Source organism: Lucilia sericata, unplaced genomic scaffold (assembly GCF_015586225.1).
Source record: "Lucilia sericata isolate MDLA Ls3-8-SP2 unplaced genomic scaffold, ASM1558622v1 Contig000718F_arrow, whole genome shotgun sequence".
Classification (NCBI taxonomy): domain Eukaryota; kingdom Metazoa; phylum Arthropoda; class Insecta; order Diptera; family Calliphoridae; genus Lucilia; species Lucilia sericata.
The window spans coordinates 219,706-226,835 of record NW_023994719.1 but is presented as its reverse complement, the minus strand read 5'-3'; positions in this window follow the sequence as shown (position 1 = coordinate 226,835).

The following is a 7,130-nucleotide window of genomic DNA, read 5'->3' as shown; positions in this document are numbered from 1 at the left end:
GGTTAATCTATAGCCTAGTTAATATTCTAATCTATACTCGAGTTTAAAGATTAGTCTATGGATCAGATTATAGACTGGACTATAGTGAGGACTATAAACTAGACGAGTATATATTCCAAACGATAGACAAGACTTTGCTCGAGTTCATAAACAAGACAATAGTTTCGTACATTAACATATCTGTTCATTATTAAAATCACAAAAAGATATCAGAATCAAGCCGTCATTCGTGCACTTCCACATGTATGAACATAACACTGCTGTTGTTCTTTCCATTCCATACAAAATCAAATTCAAGTCTATAGAAAAGCATATAAATGTGTTGTTTTTTGTGTATATGTATGTATATGTATATAAAAAATGCAACGTCATAAACTTAATTTTTTTATGATTTTCATTAGAATATAAGATTGTATTGTGTATGTATTCACTTTTCGTCATCATCATTGTTTTTGTAACCATAAAATTTTTGTTATTTTTACATTATTCCTTCTTCTTTTTGTTCGTTCACTGAAAATAAAATTTTATGCGTTCCTGACATAATGATAGTTAATGTTAGATTGTTTGAATTTTTCCGTTATTCTAGCTGCAGAAACTCGTACAACAAAAAAAACTAAAGCAAGAATTTTTTCCGCATACTAAAGGGGAAATAGACTAGCAGATATGTGGTGTTAAAGGGTGTTTTTGTTAGGAGATACAATTTGTAATCAAAGTTTTGATTTTTATAAAATTTTGTTAAATTTGTAAATTTTGACAAAAAAAATTAAATTACGGTGTAATTATTATTACACTTATTAATAGTTCTTCTAACCCAACATTAACTATTCTATATAATCAAAATAGTTCTTTATCCAGTTTAATTTTAAAGTTTTTATACCAAAAACTTTATTTTCTTTAGAACAGCTGCCACAAAAAATACCCCCATGCTTATAATATTTGCGTACATACTTACAACTTACACTGTAGTTTTACATATAGCTTTTATGCATAATTTCCTTTCAAATAAAAACAAGAAACTATTTTGTTTTAGTTATTTTTTCTCAATTTCTTATACATTTTCTAACTCATGCATGAACAAATACAGACACACCCCAAAAGCAACTTTTACGAAGATCTCTTCAAAAGCTGTATAAACCCAGCAAAATTTTCTTGAATTAGTATGTTTCCACTGGTTTCCAATATTACTTTCTGGCTTACCAGTTATGTAAAAATTTTGCTGGGAAATGTTAGTCTGAAGACTATACATAAAATTATATATAGAGCGTAGTCCATACTTTAAACAATTCTATAGATCAGATAGTAGACAATACTGTAGATCAATATATAATATATAGATATTATGTAGGACTATATTATAAGTTTGGAATAGAGTGCAGAAAGTATTCTCTGGTCACAAACATATTTCAAGGAACACAGGAGATTATAGTTCAGACTATAAATTGATCTACAGTTTGAACTACAGAATAGGCCAGAGTATAGTCCAGACTATAGTCAAGACTACGTATTGTCTAGTGGTAATTCTATATGCAAAAAAAAAAAAAAAACACGGCAGACAATAGGTCGGTGCGAAGGTCATGGATTCTATATAGAATATAATCCAGTCTATAGATAAGACTTTATTCTAGACAATAGATAAAAATATAGTTCAAAACATATACGAAATACTATAGTGAAGACTATCCAATGTCTAGTGATGTAGACCCACAAAAGAATGTATTTAAATTCTAAGACTATCTTGCAATGTTTGTCCGCCTATTCGTTCATACGTCTGTCAGCTCTGTTGAAATCAAGATAGATACCACAAGGGAGTAGCTAGACATTTATGTCGAGTGCTTTACGTGAACACCTGCCATGTTGCCCTATTTCACGTTGGCCTTTTTTAATCACTGGGTAAGCTTCTGTGACGACTCACTACCGCCCCATTGTGCTTCTTACACGTAGGTGGCAATTTACGTATATGGAATTTCCGGTCCAGTATACATGCACTTTGCTCAAGTACTTGAGCTATCTAATCTCTGATCATTGCTGCCCCATTGCTTAACTTCCAAGATGCAAAAACATCACTTACGTTTACAAGCAAATGGAATGGCCTCTGTTGAGTCGGCAACACTGTTCTGTTATGAACAGTGTTTACTCTGAACATACCTGGACAAGTAAGGAAAATTCACTTGCATAAGACACCTTTCATCCATCACCACTCAACCCCGCACACTTCTCATTTATCCGACACACTTATAAGCGAAACACAGACTCACTCTAGGTATACGGGCGGATGAGTTCAGTATACCCCTAAATGTGTGTGAGTTAGACAGTTGAAAATTTGCATAAATATTCTCTATCGATAAGGTTTGTTCGGTATGGAAAATAAGCAATATCGGTCTATGATTTTACCTAGCCTCCTTCGTGACAAAATTTTGCACAACTTAGTTTTATGCAACCAAATATTAAATGCATGGTGAAGACCGGATCATAGTACACCCTACCTCCCATATAAGGTCCCTTTCAGAAAATCACTTTAATTCTCATAACTAGCTTAATTATCTCCCATATAAGGCCCCTCAGAAAATCACTTTACCGTTCATAATTGACCCATGCTCCCATATAAGGCCGACCTCACTCGCATAATAATACGAAATTTGATATGACAAAATTTGTCATAATTGATCTAACCACCCAATTATGGTATTAAAATAAAATTCGACAAAAAGTTAATTTTGAAAACATTATTCACTCTTTTAAATTTTTTAGAGATTGCTTCATAACTGAATCAAGCTTCCATTAAACTTCTAAGTTCTAAGATCATCCCGATATTAGGGGATATATATATATATATATATATATATATATATATATATATATATATATAGGAACAAAATAACAAAATTAACCCTTTAAGGCACTTGGAACTTGGAGCTCTCAGCTGCATAATTTTCGATCAGTTTCCAATAATAAACAAGTATGAATTTATAGTAGCTCATGGCCATATGAACATATGATACCCTACACCAGTGCTTATGTTACATATCCGATCATTACAAAAATCAGCAGTATCATTGAGACTTATATAAAACTAAGTTTTGCTGATTTTTGGAGTGATACGTGGACATTTAACATATTTATGAGCTCAAAAGCCATGTCTGACAAACAGACAGACAGACAGATAGACAGACGGACAAACATCAGCACAAATGCATTATACCCTACCCACTATACTAGTGTAGGGTATAAACTTTTTATGTTAATCATAAATACACTCAAATAACTATTGCAGACCGAAAACAAAAATAGACAGACGTTTTATGTAAGTAAAATTCTATCAGGGCATAACTAAATACTTGATATTAAGAAAATGTTCATTGAAAAAGAAAGTGTAATCGAAATTTACAACTTCCTACAATGATATACTCGATACATATTCTCGATTTATCCCCAGCGAATTCTACAATAACTTTTCAGTCTACTGACGTTCATATCCATATACTTAAAGCACTAATACAATCAAATATTTTGCCATACCTTATTTCTAAACTCATGTAATAATTCCCCAAACCTCTAATTTATACACAAGAGTAATACCAGCGAAAAGAATGTAAGAGTACACACATACTTATACATGAATTTGTTTACTTTATGTATGTGTGTATTTTAGTAACGTTAAAATAATAAAGTGAAGATCTAACAAATACAACAACAAAGTTTTGTTTTAACTTTTTTTTCCTTCAAAACAAACAACAACTAAAATCTACTCATAGTTTCTTTTACTACTAATCAAACGCATGCAAAAGCATATTTCGAACGAAAACTTTTAATGGCATTTAAATGTTGCGAAGAAATAAAAAATACTTTATACAAAACGAAATGTTTTGAATTTCTTCTTTATCTACTGCCATTGCTGTTTTGGCTTGTATATATGTCTGGATTGCTACGTACATACATTTCATATTTTGTATATAGATATTACTGCAACCTTTTCCTCAACTTCTTTAAAAGTTGTTAATGTTGCAAGTTTTCTTGCATGAGCAACTTTTTCTATGGTTCTGTAAATAAAAAATAAAACTAGAAAATTATATACTTATGTAAGTATGTAGGTATATGAAACAACAATGTAACTGCGTAGCATTTGTTATTTGTTAACTAAATAAAAAAAAGGTTGTTAAACATTTTGTTCTTACTTTAATGTTGAAACGTACAAAATAATGCGTTTACATTTACAATAATCTGAAATAAAAATGTTAAGTACTAATTATTGATTTTCTTTAAGACCCTATAAGTAGTTAGTAATTTTTTTCTAACATTTACCTTGCCAGTTGACCTTATTATAGAGAGGGTGAAAAAGTTTAGTAAAATTTTATGTACAGTAAGGTGTATGTTACAATAGGAAAAATGTTGGGTTAGGTTGTTGAGTTTAGAGGCCATTTGGCTGTGAAGAGATTAAATTTAATATTAAAGGTACATATGTACTTATTAATTATAGCAAAAAGACCTAGAAAAAAACACGATAATGACTAGTACTTATATCACTACTTACTTTTCAATGACCACTACTAATAGGTTTTCTTCTATTTGGCGCACAATAAAAAAACTTAGTAGTGGTGTTGTAAGACAGTGAACTAACGAAGAGGAAGCCTAGATTCGTACTCTGTGTGATCGATTTTGTTTGTTTTTAAAACAAAGCAAAACTATTTTTTAACTCCCTTTTTGTAAGTACTTATTTAAGTAGTGATTTGTAAGCGTGCGTGTTAAGTACTTGACTCCAATGTCATTACCGTATTAAAATAATGAGTTAAAATACTAATGAATAAGTAGTCAAAAGCGGTTTTCTAGTTTTTAAACATATTATATAGACAGACAGAAAGACAGACAGACAGACAGACAGACAGACAGACAGACAGACAGGCAGACATACAGACAGATAGACAGATAGACAGATAGACAGAAAGACAGACAGACAGACAGACAGACAGACAGACAGACAGACAGACAGACAGACAAACAGACAAACAGACAGACAGACAGACAAACAGACAGACAGACAGACAGACAGATAGACAGACAGATAGACACACAGTTTTTGCTGAGATGTTGTGAATAAGACACCTAACTAACGAACAAGAGGCCCAGGTTCATATTCTGTGGGAACAATTTATTTGTATGTATGTACATACTGACAGACATACAGATTACATACAGGCAGACAGACAGACAGACAGACAGACTGCTTTTTTAACATATTACTTTTCAATATAAGTTTTTGCTGGGATGTTGTGAGTAAGACACCTAACTAACAAACAAGAGGTCCAGGTTCATATTCTGTGGGAACAATTTATTTGTGCGTAATACAAACTCCCTATTAGTAAGTACTTATTTAAGTTCGCTTAGGTAAGTGAATTAACTCCAATGTCATTACTGGGTTAAAATGCTAATAAAGAAATAGTTCAAAAGGTTTTTAGGCTTTTTAAATCTATTAGAAGTTCCATTGTGTTATACTTTTTTCAAAAGTAAAAATTAAACTTGTTTTTATAACATAAAACAACATGAATCCCATTGGCCTAGGTAATTGCTAATAACAATATTTTTCAAATAATAAAAACTAACCAACCACCATGTTTAAAAAAGTTTAAAAATATTATTTTATATTAATTTAAGATATAGAAGTTTAAAGTCTACTTGTTCTTTCTACCAATATTTGGCAGCTTAAATTGCCTTGGAGCGTATTAAAGTGTTGGTTGGTGTCGTTGTTAAAGTTGCTTAGAAAGTTTTGTCAAATTTCCCCCAGGATAGTTGACGGACTTTCATAATGTTATTGTCGTTCACTTAAAAAAGTTTCTATTTAGCACACGTTTCAATTGTTCTTGAAAGTAAATGTATATACAATATTACATTTTGTGCCAGCACTGCTCTCTGTAGCCAGTAAGACTCATAGAATTCTCGTTTACTAAAAGTTTAAACATTGACAAACAATTTTTCAACAAAAAAATTTTGTTTTCTTTATTGAGCACTTAAGCATAAAGTGACATTATATCTTAATTGTATCAATAGAAATTAAAATTGTTTCTCAAAAAGCAGGAAAAGTATGTATAAAAGTGCTTTAGTGTTAAAAAGACAATTTTTCGTAAAGAAAAATAAATAATTAGGTGTTAAATTTGTCTCATTATATTTAACTTATATTTTGTTTAAAAAAAATTATCAGCAATTTCAAAAGTTTAAGATTTTCTACAGCATTTATCTCTTAGAGGCAAACAAAATTCTTGGAAATTCTAATTACATGTCACTTGTTGTACAAAGTTTCATTGCGGGGTATAAGTTTAGTTTAAGAATAAAATATATATGTAAGTTAGTGATAATATTTTAGAGAATAAAATTAGCTTTATTTATGATGTAAAAGTAAAATTAAAGTAAATTTTAACATTACAAACATATAATAAAGCAACTGTACATAACTGTTGCTATTTCCTTTGACTATTCAAACAGGGAGCTGTGACTAATGTATTATCAGCAAAAGCTTGGTAATAACTTATACTTAATCAAAAACCATCAACTTCTAGTAATAATATATAATCTGATATATACACAGCAAAATTGTAGCAATGATTTGTACTTAAATAAGAACTTAACTTTCAATGACTACAACATACAGTTTGCATTACTTTCAAGTGCTTTAGACATGACTTACGCTGTTGAGAGTACGACAGCGGACCAATGAACGCAATACCAAATTTATTATACTTGTCTGCTATCTCTTTTTATATTAAACAAGTAAGAATTTATAGTGGGCATGGTCGACCATATGATACCCTACACCAGCATAGCGTGCGTACAAGGTTTATATGGACATACAGACAGACAAACGAACATAGCTAAATCGTCTCGGAAAGAGATTCTGAGCCGATTGCTGTAGTATAAGGTGGGTGTAGGATCAATATTTTTGGGTGTTACAATCATCATCACTAACGCTTTATACCCTCCGCACTATAATAGTGTAGGGTATAAAAACAATATAGTTATGTACATGTAATGACTTATTTAAGCACTTATTTGGACCTAGAGTGTTGAAAATAAATTAGACTGTACTATAGTGTATACTATATTCTGGATTATAGTATATCCTATAGTATAGTCCATAATGTAGA